Source organism: Oryzias latipes, chromosome 24, assembly GCF_053564925.1.
Source record: "Oryzias latipes strain Hd-rR chromosome 24, Olatipes_Hd-rR_3.1".
Classification (NCBI taxonomy): Eukaryota; Metazoa; Chordata; class Actinopteri; order Beloniformes; family Adrianichthyidae; genus Oryzias; species Oryzias latipes.
In genome coordinates, this window is record NC_136260.1 from 14,109,506 (window position 1) to 14,133,011 (window position 23,506).

General features: G+C 31.6%; 6 long non-coding RNA genes across 6 annotated transcripts; all 6 read left to right on the forward strand.

The window, feature by feature from the left end:
• The first annotated feature begins 435 nt into the window (after positions 1 to 435).
• On the forward strand, positions 436 to 979 carry LOC144990101 (uncharacterized). The gene is made up of 3 exons (XR_013654045.1): positions 436 to 500; positions 651 to 713; positions 914 to 979. It is a non-coding gene; the product is annotated as an uncharacterized LOC144990101 (long non-coding RNA).
• Positions 980 to 5,259: 4,280 nt separating this feature from the next.
• Positions 5,260 to 5,802, forward strand: LOC144990104 (uncharacterized). Its single transcript, XR_013654048.1, has 3 exons — positions 5,260 to 5,323; positions 5,474 to 5,536; positions 5,737 to 5,802. It is a non-coding gene; the product is annotated as an uncharacterized LOC144990104 (long non-coding RNA).
• A 1,064-nt stretch (positions 5,803 to 6,866) lies between these two features.
• Positions 6,867 to 7,409, forward strand: LOC144990102 (uncharacterized). Its single transcript, XR_013654046.1, has 3 exons — positions 6,867 to 6,930; positions 7,081 to 7,143; positions 7,344 to 7,409. It is a non-coding gene; the product is annotated as an uncharacterized LOC144990102 (long non-coding RNA).
• A 1,069-nt stretch (positions 7,410 to 8,478) lies between these two features.
• Positions 8,479 to 9,021, forward strand: LOC144990103 (uncharacterized). Its single transcript, XR_013654047.1, has 3 exons — positions 8,479 to 8,542; positions 8,693 to 8,755; positions 8,956 to 9,021. It is a non-coding gene; the product is annotated as an uncharacterized LOC144990103 (long non-coding RNA).
• Positions 9,022 to 18,478: 9,457 nt separating this feature from the next.
• On the forward strand, positions 18,479 to 19,177 carry LOC144990098 (uncharacterized). The gene is made up of 4 exons (XR_013654041.1): positions 18,479 to 18,543; positions 18,636 to 18,698; positions 18,849 to 18,911; positions 19,112 to 19,177. It is a non-coding gene; the product is annotated as an uncharacterized LOC144990098 (long non-coding RNA).
• A 2,670-nt stretch (positions 19,178 to 21,847) lies between these two features.
• Positions 21,848 to 22,390, forward strand: LOC144990099 (uncharacterized). Its single transcript, XR_013654043.1, has 3 exons — positions 21,848 to 21,911; positions 22,062 to 22,124; positions 22,325 to 22,390. It is a non-coding gene; the product is annotated as an uncharacterized LOC144990099 (long non-coding RNA).
• The last annotated feature ends 1,116 nt before the right edge of the window (positions 22,391 to 23,506 follow it).

Here is a 23,506-nt window from a genome sequence, read left to right on the forward strand (position 1 = left end):
CTTTCTGTCTATGTTTTCTCAATTTACCCTTCATAGGGGCAATGGCATCCAGAACATTCAAGATGTTAGAAGTAACAGAATTCAGCGTTTCATCAACATTGGCACCAGAGGCGTTTTCAGGGTTTATCAATTCTACAAACTGTGCCCTAGTGCTCTCATTTATTTGTCTCCCTTGGACAATTGTCTTTTATCTTTGGTAGAAAGTATTCATCTTCTTCATCCAGCATTTTAAATTCCAGCATTTCACCAGTTTAATTGTCTTTACGCTTTTCATGTCTTTAGGTTCATCTTCGGTTCCAAAAGAATTCATTCAAACTTCGCTACATTTAACAACAACTATGACTGGTAAGAGCAAAACTGGAAGAAAGAAAAACAGCCTCAAACAAAAATGTAATTTGACTGTTTTGAATGTTTTCTCTTTATATTTATGTCTTTAGATTCTCCTCCTGTTACCACTAAAATATCTACAACTGCTCCAGATGTGACCTCAACTAAGACAGGTTATTGGAACGGTTAAAGCCATCTTCAATTATTTCATATTTACAGAAATTAAATATATTTCAATTAACTTGTAAATTGGTTGGCTTTAAAGTATTGTGATGTTTTAAAATGTTATTGTAATATTTTTCATGGCATGTTTATGTCTTTAGATTCTCCTCCTGGTAGCACTGAGATATTTACAACAACGTCTTCTGTGACCACATTAATGAAAGGTAACTGAAAGAATACAATGTTCACAATTATTCAAAATCTATATGAATGTTTAAACACCTGAATGTGTGTCTCTGATTTCTTTGTTTATGTTTTCTGTTTGTTTCATTTGTCTTAATCTTATAGTGTTTTTACAAATAAACAGCCATTTCAAAATGTTTCCTTCATTAAAATCTTTTTCTCTGTATATTTATGTCTTTAGATTCTCCTTCTGTGACCACGGAAATAGTTACAACCATGCCAGATGTGACCACAACTATGACAGGTTATTAGATCTCTTAAAACCATCTTCATTTATTTTATTATTTGTACAAATGGAATATATTTCCTGAATTGGTTAGCTTTCATTTGTTTTGATGTTTTTTTCTTGGTTTTCTTCTGTTTTTACATTTTGGTTCAATTTAATAAAACTAAAATTTGTTTTGATCTAGAAGTTAACTTTCAATAAACAGGTTTATTAAAAAATTCACTTTAACTCAAGATTTTCTCTGTATGTTCATGTCTTTAGATTCTCCTCCTGTTACCACTGAAATATTTTCAACTGCAGCAGCTGAGACCAAAACTAAGACAGGTCCTGAAAGAATAAAACCTTTATTACTTCAAAGTTTTATGGATGTCAAATATTTCCATTAAAACTTGATTGACCCTCGGTTGAAACATTTAACGTTTATCTTGATTAAAATTTACTCGACACCCCAAATACGTTCACTTTAAATCAAATTTGTTTTTTTCTCAATGTCTTTCATATTTTAGAGTTTTCCTCTGCTGCCACTGAAATCTTTACAACTACACCAGATGTGACCACATCTGTAACAGGTAACATCTATAAAACCAAGAAGACAAGTAATATACAGTAAACATATTCTTTACCACACAACTGTGTCTAATCAGCCTGCTTTATCTTTTTTTCTGAACATCCACAAACTACTAATACAGATGTGATTTCTGTTGAGCTAAACAACACATTATTGACAGCAATAAACACGATGAGAAGCATTGGGTCCCAATTGAAATCTCTTCAATTATTGGAAGATGTTGGATTTTAACTTCCATATTTGCTTTTTGTTTTGTTATATTTGTCTTTTATCTTTGGTAGAAAGTATTCATCTTCTACATCCAGCATTTTAAATTCCAGCATTTCACCAGTTTAATTGTCTTTACGCTTTTCATGTCTTTAGATTCATCTTCGGTTCCAACAGAATTCATTACAACTTCGCTAGATTTAACAACAACTATGACTGGTAAGAGCAAAACTGGAAGAAAAAAAAACAGCCTCAAACAAAAATGTAATTTGACTGTTTTGAATGTTTTCTCTTTATATTTATGTCTTTAGATTCTCCTCCTGTTACCACTAAAATATCTACAACTGCTCCAGATGTGACCTCAACTAAGACAGGTTATTGGAACGGTTAAAGCCATCTTCGATTATTTCATATTTACAGAAATTAAATATATTTCAATTAACTTGTAAATTGGTTGGCTTTAAAGTATTCTGATGTTTTTAAATGTTATTGTAATATTTTTCATGGCATGTTTATGTCTTTAGATTCTCCTCCTGGTAGCACTGAGATATTTACAACAACGTCTTCTGTGACCACATTAATGAAAGGTAACTGAAAGAATACAATGTTCACAATTATTCAAAATCTATATGAATGTTTAAACACCTGAATGTGTGTCTCTGATTTCTTTGTTTATGTTTTCTGTTTGTTTCATTTGTCTTAATCTTATAGTGTTTTTACAAATAAACAGCCATTTCAAAATGTTTCCTTCATTAAAATCTTTTTCTCTGTATATTTATGTCTTTAGATTCTCCTTCTGTGACCACGGAAATAGTTACAACCATGCCAGATGTGACCATAACTATGACAGGTTATTAGAACTCTTAAAACCATCTTCATTTATTTTATTATTTGTACAAATGGAATATATTTCCTGAATTGGTTAGCTTTCATTTGTTCTGATGTTTTTTTCTTGGTTTTCTTCTGTTTTTACATTTTGGTTCAATTTAATAAAACTAAAATTTGTTTTGATCTAGAAGTTAACTTTCAATAAACAGGTTTATTAAAAAGTTCACTTTAACTCAAGATTTTCTCTGTATGTTCATGTCTTTAGATTCTCCTCCTGTTACCACTGAAATATTTTCAACTGCAGCAGCTGAGACCAAAACTAAGACAGGTCCTGAAAGAATAAAACCTTTATTACTTCAAAGTTTTATGGATGTCAAATATTTCCATTAAAACTTGATTGACCCTCGGTTGAAACATTTAACGTTTATCTTGATTAAAGTTTACTCGACACCCCAAATACGTTCACTTTAAATCAAATTTGTTTTTTGTCTCAATGTCTTTCATGTTTTAGAGTTTTCCTCTGCTGCCACTGAAATCTTTACAACTACACCAGATGTGACCACATCTGTAACAGGTAACATCTATAAAACCAAGAAGACAAATCATATACAGTAAACATATTCTTTACCACACAACTGTGTCTAATCAGCCTGCTTTATCTTTTTTCTGAAGATCCACAAACTGCTAATACAGATGTGATTTCTGTTGAGCTAAACAACACATTATTGACAGCAATAAACACGATGAGAAGCATTGGGTCCCAATTGAAATCTCTTCAATTATTGGAAGATGTTGGATTTTAACTTCCATATTTGCTTTTTGTTTTGTTATATTTGTCTTTTATCTTTGGTAGAAAGTATTCATCTTCTACATCCAGCATTTTAAATTCCAGCATTTCACCAGTTTAATTTTCTTTACGCTTTTCATGTCTTTAGATTCATCTTCGGTTCCAACAGAATTCATTACAACTTCGCAACATTTAACAACAACTATGACTGGTAAGAGCAAAACTGGAAGAAAAAAAAAACAGCCTCAAAAGAAAATGTAATTTGACTGTTTTGAATGTTTTCTCTTTATATTTATGTCTTTAGATTCTCCTCCTGTTACCACTAAAATATCTACAACTGCTCCAGATGTGACCTCAACTAAGACAGGTTATTGGAACGGTTAAAGCCATCTTCGATTATTTCATATTTACAGAAATTAAATATATTTCAATTAACTTGTAAATTGGTTGGCTTTAAAGTATTCTGATGTTTTTAAATGTTATTGTAATATTTTTCATGGCATGTTTATGTCTTTAGATTCTCCTCCTGGTAGCACTGAGATATTTACAACAACGTCTTCTGTGGCCACATTAATGAAAGGTAACTGAAAGAATACAATGTTCACAATTATTCAAAATCTATATGAATGTTTAAACACCTGAATGTGTGTCTCTGATTTCTTTGTTTATGTTTTCTGTTTGTTTCATTTGTCTTAATCTTATAGTGTTTTTACAAATAAACAGCCATTTCAAAATGTTTCCTTCATTAAAATCTTTTTCTCTGTATATTTATGTCTTTAGATTCTCCTTCTGTGACCACGGAAATAGTTACAACCATGCCAGATGTGACCACAACTATGACAGGTTATTAGATCTCTTAAAACCATCTTCATTTATTTTATTATTTGTAAAAATGGAATATATTTCCTGAATTGGTTAGCTTTCATTTGTTCTGATGTTTTTTTCTTGGTTTTCTTCTGTTTTTACATTTTGGTTCAATTTAATAAAACTAAAATTTGTTTTGATCTAGAAGTTAACTTTCAATAAACAGGTTTATTAAAAAATTCACTTTAACTCAAGATTTTCTCTGTATGTTCATGTCTTTAGATTCTCCTCCTGTTACCACTGAAATATTTTCAACTGCAGCAGCTGAGACCAAAACTAAGACAGGTCCTGAAAGAATAAAACCTTTATTACTTCAAAGTTTTATGGATGTCAAATATTTCCATTAAAACTTGATTGACCCTCGGTTGAAACATTTAACGTTTATCTTGATTAAAATTTACTCGACACCCCAAATACGTTCACTTTAAATCAAATTTGTTTTTTGTCTCAATGTCTTTCATGTTTTAGAGTTTTCCTCTGCTGCCACTGAAATCTTTACAACTACACCAGATGTGACCACATCTGTAACAGGTAACATCTATAAAACCAAGAAGACAAATCATATACAGTAAACATATTCTTTACCACACAACTGTGTCTAATCAGCCTGCTTTATCTTTTTTCTGAAGATCCACAAACTGCTAATACAGATGTGATTTCTGTTGAGCTAAACAACACATTATTGACAGCAATAAACACGATGAGAAGCATTGGGTCCCAATTGAAATCTCTTCAATTATTGGAAGATGTTGGATTTTAACTTCCATATTTGCTTTTTGTTTTGTTATATTTGTCTTTTATCTTTGGTAGAAAGTATTCATCTTCTACATCCAGCATTTTAAATTCCAGCATTTCACCAGTTTAATTTTCTTTACGCTTTTCATGTCTTTAGATTCATCTTCGGTTCCAACAGAATTCATTACAACTTCGCAACATTTAACAACAACTATGACTGGTAAGAGCAAAACTGGAAGAAAAAAAAAACAGCCTCAAAAGAAAATGTAATTTGACTGTTTTGAATGTTTTCTCTTTATATTTATGTCTTTAGATTCTCCTCCTGTTACCACTAAAATATCTACAACTGCTCCAGATGTGACCTCAACTAAGACAGGTTATTGGAACGGTTAAAGCCATCTTCGATTATTTCATATTTACAGAAATTAAATATATTTCAATTAACTTGTAAATTGGTTGGCTTTAAAGTATTCTGATGTTTTTAAATGTTATTGTAATATTTTTCATGGCATGTTTATGTCTTTAGATTCTCCTCCTGGTAGCACTGAGATATTTACAACAACGTCTTCTGTGACCACATTAATGAAAGGTAACTGAAAGAATACAATGTTCACAATTATTCAAAATCTATATGAATGTTTAAACACCTGAATGTGTGTCTCTGATTTCTTTGTTTATGTTTTCTGTTTGTTTCATTTGTCTTAATCTTATAGTGTTTTTACAAATAAACAGCCATTTCAAAATGTTTCCTTCATTAAAATCTTTTTCTCTGTATATTTATGTCTTTAGATTCTCCTTCTGTGACCACGGAAATAGTTACAACCATGCCAGATGTGACCACAACTATGACAGGTTATTAGATCTCTTAAAACCATCTTCATTTATTTTATTATTTGTACAAATGGAATATATTTCCTGAATTGGTTAGCTTTCATTTGTTCTGATGTTTTTTTCTTGGTTTTCTTCTGTTTTTACATTTTGGTTCAATTTAATAAAACTAAAATTTGTTTTGATCTAGAAGTTAACTTTCAATAAACAGGTTTATTAAAAAATTCACTTTAACTCAAGATTTTCTCTGTATGTTCATGTCTTTAGATTCTCCTCCTGTTACCACTGAAATATTTTCAACTGCAGCAGCTGAGACCAAAACTAAGACAGGTCCTGAAAGAATAAAACCTTTATTACTTCAAAGTTTTATGGATATCAAATATTTCCATTAAAACTTGATTGACCCTCGGTTGAAACATTTAACGTTTATCTTGATTAAAATTTACTCGACACCCCAAATACGTTCACTTTAAATCAAATTTGTTTTTTGTCTCAATGTCTTTCATGTTTTAGAGTTTTCCTCTGCTGCCACTGAAATCTTTACAACTACACCAGATGTGACCACATCTGTAACAGGTAACATCTATAAAACCAAGAAGACAAATCATATACAGTAAACATATTCTTTACCACACAACTGTGTCTAATCAGCCTGCTTTATCTTTTTTCTGAAGATCCACAAACTGCTAATACAGATGTGATTTCTGTTGAGCTAAACAACACATTATTGACAGCAATAAACACGATGAGAAGCATTGGGTCCCAATTGAAATCTCTTCAATTATTGGAAGATGTTGGATTTTAACTTCCATATTTGCTTTTTGTTTTGTTATATTTGTCTTTTATCTTTGGTAGAAAGTATTCATCTTCTACATCCAGCATTTTAAATTCCAGCATTTCACCAGTTTAATTGTCTTTACGCTTTTCATGTCTTTAGATTCATCTTCGGTTCCAACAGAATTCCTTACAACTTCGCTACATTTAACAACAACTATGACTGGTAAGAGCAAAACTGGAAGAAAAAAAAACAGCCTCAAACAAAAATGTAATTTGACTGTTTTGAATGTTTTCTCTTTATATTTATGTCTTTAGATTCTCCTCCTGTTACCACTAAAATATCTACAACTGCTCCAGATGTGACCTCAACTAAGACAGGTTATTGGAACGGTTAAAGCCATCTTCGATTATTTCATATTTACAGAAATTAAATATATTTCAATTAACTTGTAAATTGGTTGGCTTTAAAGTATTCTGATGTTTTTAAATGTTATTGTAATATTTTTCATGGCATGTTTATGTCTTTAGATTCTCCTCCTGGTAGCACTGAGATATTTACAACAACGTCTTCTGTGACCACATTAATGAAAGGTAACTGAAAGAATACAATGTTCACAATTATTCAAAATCTATATGAATGTTTAAACACCTGAATGTGTGTCTCTGATTTCTTTGTTTATGTTTTCTGTTTGTTTCATTTGTCTTAATCTTATAGTCTTTTTACAAATAAACAGCCATTTCAAAATGTTTCCTTCATTAAAATCTTTTTCTCTGTATATTTATGTCTTTAGATTCTCCTTCTGTGACCACGGAAATAGTTACAACCATGCCAGATGTGACCACAACTATGACAGGTTATTAGATCTCTTAAAACCATCTTCATTTATTTTATTATTTGTACAAATGGAATATATTTCCTGAATTGGTTAGCTTTCATTTGTTCTGATGTTTTTTTATTGGTTTTCTTCTGTTTTTACATTTTGGTTCAATTTAATAAAACTAAAATTTGTTTTGATCTAGAAGTTAACTTTCAATAACCTAGGTTTATTAAAAAATTCACTTTAACTCAAGATTTTCTCTGTATGTTCATGTCTTTAGATTCTCCTCCTGTTACCACTGAAATATTTTCAACTGCAGCAGCTGAGACCAAAACTAAGACAGGTCCTGAAAGAATAAAACCTTTATTACTTCAAAGTTTTATGGATGTCAAATATTTCCATTAAAACTTGATTGACCCTCGGTTGAAACATTTAACGTTTATCTTGATTAAAATTTACTCGACACCCCAAATACGTTCACTTTAAATCAAATTTGTTTTTTTCTCAATGTCTTTCATGTTTTAGAGTTTTCCTCTGCTGCCACTGAAATCTTTACAACTACACCAGATGTGACCACATCTGTAACAGGTAACATCTATAAAACCAAGAAGACAAATCATATACAGTAAAAATATTCTTTACCACACAACTGTGTCTAATCAGCCTGCTTTATCTTTTTCTTTTCTGAAGATCCACAAACTGCTAATACAGATGTGATTTCTGTTGAGCTTAGCACCACATTATTGACAGCAATAAACACGATGAGAAGCATTGGGTCCCAATTGAAATCTCTTCAATTATTGGAAGATGTTGGATTTTGACTTCCACATTTGTTTTTTGTTTTGTTATATTTGTCTTTTATCTTTGGTAGAAAGTATTCATCTTCTACATCCAGCATTTTAAATTCCAGCATTTCACCAGTTTAATTGTCTTTACGCTTTTCATGTCTTTAGATTCATCTTCGGTTCCAACAGAATTCCTTACAACTTCGCTACATTTAACAACAACTATGACTGGTAAGAGCAAAACTGGAAGAAAAAAAAAACAGCCTCAAAAGAAAATGTAATTTGACTGTTTTGAATGTTTTCTCTTTATATTTATGTCTTTAGATTCTCCTCCTGTTACCACTAAAATATCTACAACTGCTCCAGATGTGACCTCAACTAAGACAGGTTATTGGAACGGTTAAAGCCATCTTCAATTATTTCATATTTACAGAAATTAAATATATTTCAATTAACTTGTAAATTGGTTGGCTTTAAAGTATTCTGATGTTTTAAAATGTTATTGTAATATTTTTCATGGCATGTTTATGTCTTTAGATTCTCCTCCTGGTAGCACTGAGATATTTACAACAACGTCTTCTGTGACCACATTAATGAAAGGTAACTGAAAGAATACAATGTTCACAATTATTCAAAATCTATATGAATGTTTAAACACCTGAATGTGTGTCTCTGATTTCTTTGTTTATGTTTTCTGTTTGTTTCATTTGTCTTAATCTTATAGTGTTTTTACAAATAAACAGCCATTTCAAAATGTTTCCTTCATTAAAATGTTTTTCTCTGTATATTTATGTCTTTAGATTCTCCTTCTGTGACCACGGAAATAGTTACAACCATGCCAGATGTGACCACAACTATGACAGGTTATTAGATCTCTTAAAACCATCTTCATTTATTTTATTATTTGTACAAATGGAATATATTTCCTGAATTGGTTCGCTTTCATTTGTTCTGATGTTTTTTTCTTGGTTTTCTTCTGTTTTTACATTTTGGTTCAATTTAATAAAACTAAAATTTGTTTTGATCTAGAAGTTCATTTTCAATAAAAAGGTTTATTAAAAAATTCACTTTAACTCAAGATTTTCTCTGTATGTTCATGTCTTTAGATTCTCCTCCTGTTACCACTGAAATATTTTCAACTGCAGCAGCTGAGACCAAAACTAAGACAGGTCCTGAAAGAATAAAACCTTTATTACTTCAAAGTTTTATGGATGTCAAATATTTCCATTAAAACTTGATTGACCCTCGGTTGAAACATTTAACGTTTATCTTGATTAAAATTTACTCGACACCCCAAATACGTTCACTTTAAATCAAATTTGTTTTTTGTCTCAATGTCTTTCATGTTTTAGAGTTTTCCTCTGCTGCCACTGAAATCTTTACAACTACACCAGATGTGACAACAGCTGGAACAGGTAACATCTATAAAACCAAGAAGACAAATCATATACAGTAAAAATATTCTTTACCACACAACTGTGTCTAATCAGCCTGCTTTATCTTTTTCTTTTCTGAAGATCCACAAACTGCTAATACAGATGTGATTTCTGTTGAGCTAAACAACACATTATTGACAGCAATAAACACGATGAGAAGCATTGGGTCCCAATTGAAATCTCTTCAATTATTGGAAGATGTTGGATTTTAACTTCCATATTTGCTTTTTGTTTTGTTACATTTGTCTTTTATCTTTGGTAGAAAGTATTCATCTTCTACATCCAGCATTTTAAATTCCAGCATTTCACCAGTTTAATTGTCTTTACGCTTTTCATGTCTTTAGATTCATCTTCGGTTCCAACAGAATTCATTACAACTTCGCTACATTTAACAACAACTATGACTGGTAAGAGCAAAACTGGAAGAAAAAAAAAACAGCCTCAAAAGAAAATGTAATTTGACTGTTTTGAATGTTTTCTCTTTATATTTATGTCTTTAGATTCTCCTCCTGTTACCACTAAAATATCTACAACTGCTCCAGATGTGACCTCAACTAAGACAGGTTATTGGAACGGTTAAAGCCATCTTCGATTATTTCATATTTACAGAAATTAAATATATTTCAATTAACTTGTAAATTGGTTGGCTTTAAAGTATTCTGATGTTTTAAAATGTTATTGTAATATTTTTCATGGCATGTTTATGTCTTTAGATTCTCCTCCTGGTAGCACTGAGATATTTACAACAACGTCTTCTGTGACCACATTAATGAAAGGTAACTGAAAGAATACAATGTTCACAGTTATTCCAAATCTATATGCATGTTTCTTTAAACACCTGAATGTGTGTCTCTGATTTCTTTGTTTATGTTTTCTGTTTGCTTCATTTGTCTTAATCTTATAGTCTTTTTACAAATAAACAGCCATTTCAAAATGTTTCCTTCATTAAAATCTTTTTCTCTGTATATTTATGTCTTTAGATTCTCCTTCTGTGACCACGGAAATAGTTACAACCATGCCACATGTGACCACAACTATGACAGGTTATTAGAACTCTTAAAACCATCTTCATTTATTTCATTTTTTGTACAAATGGAATATATTTCCTGAATTGGTTAGCTTTCATTTGTTCTGATGTTTTTTTCTTGGTTTTCTTCTGTTTTTACATTTTGGTTCAATTTAATAAAACTAAAATTTGTTTTGATCTAGAAGTTAACTTTCAATAACCTAGGTTTATTAAAAAATTCACTTTAACTCAAGATTTTCTCTGTATGTTCATGTCTTTAGATTCTCCTCCTGTTACCACTGAAATATTTTCAACTGCAGCAGCTGAGACCAAAACTAAGACAGGTCCTGAAAGAATAAAACCTTTATTACTTCAAAGTTTTATGGATGTCAAATATTTCCATTAAAACTTGATTGACCCTCGGTTGAAACATTTAACGTTTATCTTGATTAAAATTTACTCGACACCCCAAATACGTTCACTTTAAATCAAATTTTTTTTTTTTTCTCAATGTCTTTCATGTTTTAGAGTTTTCCTCTGCTGCCACTGAAATCTTTACAACTACACCAGATGTGACCACATCTGTAACAGGTAACATCTATAAAACCAAGAAGACAAATCATATACAGTAAACATATTCTTTACCACACAACTGTGTCTAATCAGCCTGCTTTATCTTTTTTCTGAAGATCCACAAACTGCTAATACAGATGTGATTTCTGTTGAGCTAAACAACACATTATTGACAGCAATAAACACGATGAGAAGCATTGGGTCCCAATTGAAATCTCTTCAATTATTGGAAGATGTTGGATTTTAACTTCCATATTTGCTTTTTGTTTTGTTATATTTGTCTTTTATCTTTGGTAGAAAGTATTCATCTTCTACATCCAGCATTTTAAATTCCAGCATTTCACCAGTTTAATTGTCTTTACGCTTTTCATGTCTTTAGATTCATCTTCGGTTCCAACAGAATTCCTTACAACTTCGCTACATTTAACAACAACTATGACTGGTAAGAGCAAAACTGGAAGAAAAAAAAAACAGCCTCAAAAGAAAATGTAATTTGACTGTTTTGAATGTTTTCTCTTTATATTTATGTCTTTAGATTCTCCTCCTGTTACCACTAAAATATCTACAACTGCTCCAGATGTGACCTCAACTAAGACAGGTTATTGGAACGGTTAAAGCCATCTTCGATTATTTCATATTTACAGAAATTAAATATATTTCAATTAACTTGTAAATTGGTTGGCTTTAAAGTATTCTGATGTTTTAAAATGTTATTGTAATATTTTTCATGGCATGTTTATGTCTTTAGATTCTCCTCCTGGTAGCACTGAGATATTTACAACAACGTCTTCTGTGACCACATTAATGAAAGGTAACTGAAAGAATACAATGTTCACAATTATTCAAAATCTATATGAATGTTTAAACACCTGAATGTGTGTCTCTGATTTCTTTGTTTATGTTTTCTGTTTGTTTCATTTGTCTTAATCTTATAGTGTTTTTACAAATAAACAGCCATTTCAAAATGTTTCCTTCATTAAAATCTTTTTCTCTGTATATTTATGTCTTTAGATTCTCCTTCTGTGACCACGGAAATAGTTACAACCATGCCAGGTGTGACCACAACTATGACAGGTTATTAGAACTCTTAAAACCATCTTCATTTATTTTATTATTTGTACAAATGGAATATATTTCCTGAATTGGTTAGCTTTCATTTGTTCTGATGTTTTTTTCTTGGTTTTCTTCTGTTTTTACATTTTGGTTCAATTTAATAAAACTAAAATTTGTTTTGATCTAGAAGTTAATTTTCAATAAAAAGGTTTATTAAAAAATTCACTTTAACTCAAGATTTTCTCTGTATGTTCATGTCTTTAGATTCTCCTCCTGTTACCACTGAAATATTTTCAACTGCAGCAGCTGAGACCAAAACTAAGACAGGTCCTGAAAGAATAAAACCTTTATTACTTCAAAGTTTTATGGATGTCAAATATTTCCATTAAAACTTGATTGACCCTCGGTTGAAACATTTAACGTTTATCTTGATTAAAATTTACTCGACACCCCAAATACGTTCACTTTAAATCAAATTTGTTTTTTGTCTCAATGTCTTTCATGTTTTAGAGTTTTCCTCTGCTGCCACTGAAATCTTTACAACTACACCAGATGTGACAACAGCTGGAACAGGTAACATCTATAAAACCAAGAAGACAAGTAATATACAGTAAACATATTCTTTACCACACAACTGTGTCTAATCAGCCTGCTTTATCTTTTTTCTGAAGATCCACAAACTGCTAATACAGATGTGATTTCTGTTGAGCTAAACACCACATTATTGACAGCAATAAACACGATGAGAAGCATTGGGTCCCAATTGAAATCTCTTCAATTATTGGAAGATGTTAGATTTTAACTTCCACATTTGTTTTTTGTTTTGTTATATTTGTCTTTTATCTTTGGTAGAAAGTATTCATCTTCTACATCCAGCATTTTAAATTTCAGCATTTCACCAGTTTAATTGTCTTTACGCTTTTCATGTCTTTAGGTTCATCTTCGGTTCCAAAAGAATTCATTCAAACTTTGCTACACTTAACAAGTGTTTAATAATAGAAAGTCAGTGAGCTGTTGGTAGACAACTTTTTCAAGGACTTTTCCTAAAAATGGCAGATTAGAGATTGGTCTGTAATTATTCAGTACAGTGGGATCAAGACCGCTTTTCTTCAGGAGAGGTTTAATGACTGCAGTTTTTAAGGCCTCTGGAAATATTCCAGATTGAAGAGACATGTTAAATATTTGAGTAATTGATGGCAACACACTGTTCAGGATAGACTTTAGAAATCTAGTGGGTAACACATCAAGGCAGCACGTAGAAGAGCTCAGACGGGTGATGGTCTCTTGGACAGTTTGGTCAGTGACAGGTACAAAGTGAGTCAGCTTAGAGTGAGTAGGTGGCTGTTGGAAAGTTATATGTGTTGTGGAGTTGATGGCTTTTTTAATGCCCTGAACCTTGTCATTAAAAAATACAGCAAACTCATTACATTTAGGTGTGCAAACCAGTTCTATTGGTAGCTGGGTTGGAGGGTTAGTTAATCTGTTTACTGTTCTGAAGAGGACACGAGAGTTGCTGCTGCAACTTCCAATGATTTCAGAGAAGTACCTTTCCCTGGTTCTCCATAAGATCTGGTTGTAAGCGTACGACTCCCCCTTATACATTTCATAATGAACCTGGAGTTTTGACTTGCGCCACTTTCGCTCAGCTCTGCAGCACTGTTGTTTCTGTGCCCTGACTAGATCATCCTTCCTCCAGGGAGCTTTCTGTCTATGTTTTCTCAATTTACCCTTCATAGGGGCAATGGCATCCAGAACATTCAAGATGTTAGAAGTAACAGAATTCAGCGTTTCATCAACATTGGCACCAGAGGCGTTTTCAGGGTTTATCATTTCTACAAACTGTGCCCTAGTGCTCTCATTTATTTGTCTCCCTTGGACAATTGTCTTTTATCTTTGGTAGAAAGTATTCATCTTCTTCATCCAGCATTTTAAATTCCAGCATTTCACCAGTTTAATTGTCTTTACGCTTTTCATGTCTTTAGATTCATCTTCGGTTCCAAAAGAATTCATTCAAACTTCGCTACATTTAACAACAACTATGACTGGTAAGAGCAAAACTGGAAGAAAAAAAAACAGCCTCAAACAAAAATGTAATTTGACTGTTTTGAATGTTTTCTCTTTATATTTATGTCTTTAGATTCTCCTCCTGTTACCACTAAAATATCTACAACTGCTCCAGATGTGACCTCAACTAAGACAGGTTATTGGAACGGTTAAAGCCATCTTCAATTATTTCACATTTACAGAAATTAAATATATTTCAATTAACTTGTAAATTGTTTGGCTTTAAAGTATTGTGATGTTTTTAAATGTTATTGTAATATTTTTCATGGCATGTTTATGTCTTTAGATTCTCCTCCTGGTAGCACTGAGATATTTACAACAACGTCTTCTGTGACCACATTAATGAAAGGTAACTGAAAGAATACAATGTTCACAATTATTCAAAATCTATATGCATGTTTCTTTAAACACCTGAATGTGTGTCTCTGATTTCTTTGTTTATGTTTTCTGTTTGCTTCATTTGTCTTAATCTTATAGTCTTTTCACAAATAAACAGCCATTTCAAAATGTTTCCTTCATTAAAATCTTTTTCTCTGTATATTTATGTCTTTAGATTCTCCTTCTGTGACCACGGAAATAGTTACAACCATGCCACATGTGACCACAACTATGACAGGTTATTAGAACTCTTAAAACCATCTTCATTTATTTTATTTTTTGTACAAATGGAATATAATTCCTGAATTGGTTATCTTTCATTCGTTCTGATGTTTTTTTTCTTGGTTTTCTTCTGTTTTTACATTTTGGTTCAATTTAATAAAACTAAAATTTGTTTTGATCTAGAAGTTCATTTTCAATAAAAAGGTTTATTAAAAAGTTCACTTTAACTCAAGATTTTCTCTGTATGTTCATGTCTTTAGATTCTCCTCCTGTTACCACTGAAATATTTTTAACTGAAGCACATGAGACCAAAACTAAGACAGGTCCTGAAAGAATAAAACCTTTATTACTTCAAAGTTTTATGGATGTCAAATATTTCCATTAAAACTTGATTGACCCTCGGTTGAAACATTTAACGTTTATCTTGATTAAAATTTACTCGACACCCCAAATACGTTCACTTTAAATCAAATTTGTTTTTTTTTTCTCAATGTCTTTCATGTTTTAGAGTTTTCCTCTGCTGCCACTGAAATCTTTACAACTACACCAGATGTGACCACAGCTGGAACAGGTAACATCTATAAAACCAAGAAGACAAATCATATACGGTAAAAATATTCTTTACCACACAACTGTGTCTAATCAGCCTGCTTTATCTTTTTTCTGAAGATCCAAAAACTGCTAATACAGATGTGATTTCTGTTGAGCTAAGCACCACATTATTGACAGCAATAAACACGATGAGAAGCATTGGGTCCCAATTGAAATCTCTTCAATTATTGGAAGATGTTAGATTTTAACTTCCATATTTGTTTTTTCTTATATTTGTCTTTTATCTTTGGTAGAAAGTATTCATCTTCTACATCCAGCATTTTAAATTCCAGCATTTCACCAGTTTAATTGTCTTTACGCTTTTCATGTCTTTAGGTTCATCTTCGGTTCCAACAGAATTCCTTACAACTTCGCTACATTTAACAACAACTATGACTGGTAAGAGCAAAACTGGAAGAAAAAAAAAACAGCCTCAAAAGAAAATGTAATTTGACTGTTTTGAATGTTTTCTCTTTATATTTATGTCTTTAGATTCTCCTCCTGTTACCACTAAAATATCTACAACTGCTCCAGATGTGACCTCAACTAAGACAGGTTATTTGAACGGTTAAAGCCATCTTCGATTATTTCATATTTACAGAAATTAAATATATTTCAATTAACTTGTAAATTTGTTGGCTTTAAAGTATTCTGATGTTTTAAAATGTTATTGTAATCTTTTTCATGGCATGTTTATGTCTTTAGATTCTCCTCCTGGTAGCACTGAGATATTTACAACAACGTCTTCTGTGACCACATTAATGAAAGGTAACTGAAAGAATACAATGTTCACAATTATTCAAAATCTATATGCATGTTTCTTTAAACACCTGAATGTGTGTCTCTGATTTCTTTGTTTATGTTTTCTGTTTGCTTCATTTGTCTTAATCTTATAGTGTTTTTACAAATAAACAGCCATTTCAAAATGTTTCCTTCATTAAAATCTTTTTCTCTGTATATTTATGTCTTTAGATTCTCCTTCTGTGACCACGGAAATAGTTACAACCATGCCACATGTGACCACAACTATGACAGGTTATTAGAACTCTTAAAACCATCTTCATTTATTTCATTTTTTGTACAAATGGAATATAATTCCTGAATTGGTTAGCTTTCATTTGTTCTGATGTTTTTTTCTTGGTTTTCTTCTGTTTTTACATTTTGGTTCAATTTAATAAAACTAAAAAATTTTTTGATCTAGAAGTTAACTTTCAATAACCTAGGTTTATTAAAAAGTTCACTTTAACTCAAGTTTTTCTCTGTATGTTCATGTCTTTAGATTCTCCTCCTGTTACCACTGAAATATTTTCAACTGCAGCAGCTGAGACCAAAACTAAGACAGGTCCTGAAAGAATAAAACCTTTATTACTTCAAAGTTTTATGGATGTCAAATATTTCCATTAAAACTTGATTGACTCTCGGTTGAAACATTTAACGTTTATCTTGATTAAAATTTACTCGACACCCCAAATATGTTCACTTTAAATCAAATTTGTTTTTTTTTCTCAATGTCTTTCATGTTTTAGAGTTTTCCTCTGCTGCCACTAAAATCTTTACAACTACACCAGATGTGACCACATCTGTAACAGGTAACATCTATAAAACTAGGAAGACAAATCATGTACAGTAAACATATTCTTTACCACCCAACTGTGTCTAATCAGCCTGCTTTATCTTTTTCTTTTCTGAAGATCCACAAACTGCTAATACAGATGTGATTTCTGTTGAGCTAAACACCACATTATTGACAGCAATAAACACGATGAGAAGCATTGGGTCCTAATTGAAATCTCTTCAATTATTGGAAGATGTTAGATTTTAACTGTCACATTTGTTTTTTGTTTTGTTATATTTGTCTTTTATCTTTAGTAGAAAGTATTCATCTTCTACATCCAGCATTTTAAATTTCAGCATTTCACCAGTTTAATTGTCTTTACGCTTTTCATGTCTTTAGGTTCATCTTCGGTTCCAAAAGAATTCATTCAAACTTTGCTACACTTTACAAGTGTTTAATAATAGAAAGTCAGTGAGCTGTTGGTAGACAACTTTTTCAAGGACTTTTCCTAAAAATGGCAGATTAGAGATAGGTCTGTAATTATTCAGTACAGTGGGATCAAGACCGCTTTTCTTCAGGAGAGGTTTAATGACTGCAGTTTTTAAGGCCTCTGGAAATATTCCAGATTGAAGAGACATGTTAAATATTTGAGTAATTGATGGCAACACACTGTTCAGGACAGACTTTAGAAATCTAGTGGGTAACACATCAAGGCAGCATGTAGAAGAGCTCAGACGGGTGATGGTCTCTTGGACAGTTTGGTCAGTGACAGGTACAAAGTGAGTCAGCTTAGAGTGAGTAGGTGGCTGTTGGAAAGTTATATGTGTTGTGGAGTTGATGGCTTTTTTAATGCCCTGAACCTTGTCATTAAAAAATACAGCAAACTCATTACATTTAGGTGTGCAAACCAGTTCTATTGGTAGCTGGGTTGGAGGGTTAGTTAATCTGTTTACTGTTCTGAAGAGGACACGAGAGTTGCTGCTGCAACTTCCAATGATTTCAGAGAAGTACCTTTCCCTGGTTCTCCATAAGATCTGGTTGTAAGCGTACGACTCCCCCTTTTACATTTCATAATGAACCTGGAGTTTTGACTTGCGCCACTTTCGCTCAGCTCTGCGGCACTGTTGTTTCTGTGCCCTGACTAGATCATCCTTCCTCCAGGGAGCTTTCTGTCTATGTTTTCTCAATTTACCCTTCATAGGGGCAATGGCATCCAGAACATTCAAGATGTTAGAAGTAACAGAATTCAGCGTTTCATCAATATTGGCACCAGAGGCGTTTTCAGGGTTTATCAATTCTACAAACTGTGCCCTAGTGCTCTCATTTATTTGTCTCCCTTGGACAATTGTCTTTTACCTTTGGTAGAAAGTATTCATCTTCTTCATCCAGCATTTTAAATTCCAGCATTTCACCACTTTAATTGTCTTTACGCTTTTCATGTCTTTAGATTCATCTTCGGTTCCAAAAGAATTCATTCAAACTTCGCTACATTTAACAACAACTATGACTGGTAAGAGCAAAACTGGAAGAAAAAAAAACAGCCTCAAACAAAAATGTAATTTGACTGTTTTGAATGTTTTCTCTTTATATTTATGTCTTTAGATTCTCCTCCTGTTACCACTAAAATATCTACAACTGCTCCAGATGTGACCTCAACTAAGACAGGTTATTTGAACGGTTAAAGCCATCTTCAATTATTTCATATTTACAGAAATTAAATATATTTCAATTAACTTGTAAATTGGTTGGCTTTAAAGTATTGTGATGTTTTTAAATGTTATTGTAATCTTTTTCATGGCATGTTTATGTCTTTAGATTCTCCTCCTGGTAGCACTGAGATATTTACAACAACGTCTTCTGTGACCACATTAATGAAAGGTAACTGAAAGAATACAATGTTCACAATTATTCAAAATCTATATGAATGTTTAAACACCTGAATGTGTGTCTCTGATTTCTTTGTTTATGTTTTCTGTTTGTTTCATTTGTCTTAATCTTATAGTGTTTTTACAAATAAACAGCCATTTCAAAATGTTTCCTTCATTAAAATCTTTTTCTCTGTATATTTATGTCTTTAGATTCTCCTTCTGTGACCACGGAAATAGTTACAACCATGCCAGATGTGACCACAACTATGACAGGTTATTAGATCTCTTAAAACCATCTTCATTTATTTTATTATTTGTACAAATGGAATATATTTCCTGAATTGGTTAGCTTTCATTTGTTCTGATGTTTTTTTCTTGGTTTTCTTCTGTTTTTACATTTTGGTTCAATTTAATAAAACTAAAATTTGTTTTGATCTAGAAGTTCATTTTCAATAAAAAGGTTTATTAAAAAATTCACTTTAACTCAAGATTTTCTCTGTATGTTCATGTCTTTAGATTCTCCTCCTGTTACCACTGAAATATTTTCAACTGCAGCAGCTGAGACCAAAACTAAGACAGGTCCTGAAAGAATAAAACCTTTATTACTTCAAAGTTTTATGGATGTCAAATATTTCCATTAAAACTTGATTGACCCTCAGTTGAAACATTTAACGTTTATCTTGATTAAAATTTACTCGACACCCCAAATACGTTCACTTTAAATCAAATTTGTTTTTTGTCTCAATGTCTTTCATGTTTTAGAGTTTTCCTCTGCTGCCACTGAAATCTTTACAACTACACCAGATGTGACAACAGCTGGAACAGGTAACATCTATAAAACCAAGAAGACAAATCATATACAGTAAAAATATTCTTTACCACACAACTGTGTCTAATCAGCCTGCTTTATCTTTTTCTTTTCTGAAGATCCACAAACTGCTAATACAGATGTGATTTCTGTTGAGCTTAGCACCACATTATTGACAGCAATAAACACGATGAGAAGCATTGGGTCCTAATTGAAATCTCTTCAATTATTGGAAGATGTTGGATTTTAACTTCCATATTTGCTTTTTGTTTTGTTATATTTGTCTTTTATCTTTGGTAGAAAGTATTCATCTTCTACATCCAGCATTTTAAATTCCAGCATTTCACCAGTTTAATTGTCTTTACGCTTTTCATGTCTTTAGATTCATCTTCGGTTCCAACAGAATTCATTACAACTTCGCTACATTTAACAACAACTATGACTGGTAAGAGCAAAACTGGAAGAAAAAAAAAACAGCCTCAAAAGAAAATGTAATTTGACTGTTTTGAATGTTTTCTCTTTATATTTATGTCTTTAGATTCTCCTCCTGTTACCACTAAAATATCTACAACTGCTCCAGATGTGACCTCAACTAAGACAGGTTATTGGAACGGTTAAAGCCATCTTCGATTATTTCATATTTACAGAAATTAAATATATTTCAATTAACTTGTAAATTGGTTGGCTTTAAAGTATTCTGATGTTTTTAAATGTTATTGTAATATTTTTCATGGCATGTTTATGTCTTTAGATTCTCCTCCTGGTAGCACTGAGATATTTACAACAACGTCTTCTGTGGCCACATTAATGAAAGGTAACTGAAAGAATACAATGTTCACAATTATTCAAAATCTATATGAATGTTTAAACACCTGAATGTGTGTCTCTGATTTCTTTGTTTATGTTTTCTGTTTGTTTCATTCTTATAGTGTTTTTACAAATAAACAGCCATTTCAAAATGTTTCCTTCATTAAAATCTTTTTCTCTGTATATTTATGTCTTTAGATTCTCCTTCTGTGACCACGGAAATAGTTACAACCATGCCAGATGTGACCACAACTATGACAGGTTATTAGATCTCTTAAAACCATCTTCATTTATTTTATTATTTGTACAAATGGAATATATTTCCTGAATTGGTTAGCTTTCATTTGTTCAGATGTTTTTTTCTTGGTTTTCTTCTGTTTTTACATTTTGGTTCAATTTAATAAAACTAAAATTTGTTTTGATCTAGAAGTTAACTTTCAATAACCTAGGTTTATTAAAAAATTCACTTTAACTCAAGATTTTCTCTGTATGTTCATGTCTTTAGATTCTCCTCCTGTTACCACTGAAATATTTTCAACTGCAGCAGCTGAGACCAAAACTAAGACAGGTCCTGAAAGAATAAAACCTTTATTACTTCAAAGTTTTATGGATGTCAAATATTTCCATTAAAACTTGATTGACCCTCGGTTGAAACATTTAACGTTTATCTTGATTAAAATTTACTCGACACCCCAAATACGTTCACTTTAAATCAAATTTTTTTTTTTTTCTCAATGTCTTTCATGTTTTAGAGTTTTCCTCTGCTGCCACTGAAATCTTTACAACTACACCAGATGTGACCACATCTGTAACAGGTAACATCTACAAAACCAAGAAGACAAATCATATACAGTAAACATATTCTTTACCACACAACTGTGTCTAATCAGCCTGCTTTATCTTTTTTCTGAAGATCCACAAACTGCTAATACAGATGTGATTTCTGTTGAGCTAAACAACACATTATTGACAGCAATAAACACGATGAGAAGCATTGGGTCCTAATTGAAATCTCTTCAATTATTGGAAGATGTTGGATTTTAACTTCCATATTTGCTTTTTGTTTTGTTATATTTGTCTTTTATCTTTGGTAGAAAGTATTCATCTTCTACATCCAGCATTTTAAATTCCAGCATTTCACCAGTTTAATTGTCTTTACGCTTTTCATGTCTTTAGATTCATCTTCGGTTCCAACAGAATTCATTACAACTTCGCTACATTTAACAACAACTATGACTGGTAAGAGCAAAACTGGAAGAAAAAAAAAACAGCCTCAAAAGAAAATGTAATTTGACTGTTTTGAATGTTTTCTCTTTATATTTATGTCTTTAGATTCTCCTCCTGTTACCACTAAAATATCTACAACTGCTCCAGATGTGACCTCAACTAAGACAGGTTATTGGAACGGTTAAAGCCATCTTCGATTATTTCATATTTACAGAAATTAAATATATTTCAATTAACTTGTAAATTGGTTGGCTTTAAAGTATTCTGATGTTTTAAAATGTTATTGTAATATTTTTCATGGCGTGTTTATGTCTTTAGATTCTCCTCCTGGTAGCACTGAGATATTTACAACAACGTCTTCTGTGACCACATTAATGAAAGGTAACTGAAAGAATACAATGTTCACAATTATTCAAAATCTATATGAATGTTTAAACACCTGAATGTGTGTCTCTGATTTCTTTGTTTATGTTTTCTGTTTGTTTCATTTGTCTTAATCTTATAGTGTTTTTACAAATAAACAGCCATTTCAAAATGTTTCCTTCATTAAAATCTTTTTCTCTGTATATTTATGTCTTTAGATTCTCCTTCTGTGACCACGGAAATAGTTACAACCATGCCAGATGTGACCACAACTATGACAGGTTATTAGATCTCTTAAAACCATCTTCATTTATTTTATTATTTGTACAAATGGAATATATTTTCTGAATTGGTTAGCTTTCATTTGTTCTGATGTTTTTTTCTTGGTTTTCTTCTGTTTTTACATTTTGGTTCAATTTAATAAAACTAAAATTTGTTTTGATCTAGAAGTTCATTTTCAATAAAAAGGTTTATTAAAAAATTCACTTTAACTCAAGATTTTCTCTGTATGTTCATGTCTTTAGATTCTCCTCCTGTTACCACTGAAATATTTTCAACTGCAGCAGCTGAGACCAAAACTAAGACAGGTCCTGAAAGAATAAAACTTTTATTACTTCAAAGTTTTATGGATGTCAAATATTTCCATTAAAACTTGATTGACCCTCGGTTGAAACATTTAACGTTTATCTTGATTAAAATTTACTCGACACCCCAAATACGTTCACTTTAAATCAAATTTGTTTTTTGTCTCAATGTCTTTCATGTTTTAGAGTTTTCCTCTGCTGCCACTGAAATCTTTACAACTACACCAGATGTGACAACAGCTGGAACAGGTAACATCTATAAAACCAAGAAGACAAGTAATATACAGTAAACATATTCTTTACCACACAACTGTGTCTAATCAGCCTGCTTTATCTTTTTTCTGAAGATCCACAAACTGCTAATACAGATGTGATTTCTCTTGCGCTAAACACCACATTATTGACAGCAATAAACACGATGAGAAGCATTGGGTCCCAATTGAAATCTCTTCAATTATTGGAAGATGTTAGATTTTAACTTCCACATTTGTTTTTTGTTTTGTTATATTTGTCTTTTATCTTTGGTAGAAAGTATTCATCTTCTACATCCAGCATTTTAAATTTCAGCATTTCACCAGTTTAATTGTCTTTACGCTTTTCATGTCTTTAGGTTCATCTTCGGTTCCAAAAGAATTCATTCAAACTTTGCTACACTTAACAAGTGTTTAATAATAGAAAGTCAGTGAGCTGTTGGTAGACAACTTTTTCAAGGACTTTTCCTAAAAATGGCAGATTAGAGATAGGTCTGTAATTATTCAGTACAGTGGGATCAAGACCGCTTTTCTTCAGGAGAGGTTTAATGACTGCAGTTTTTAA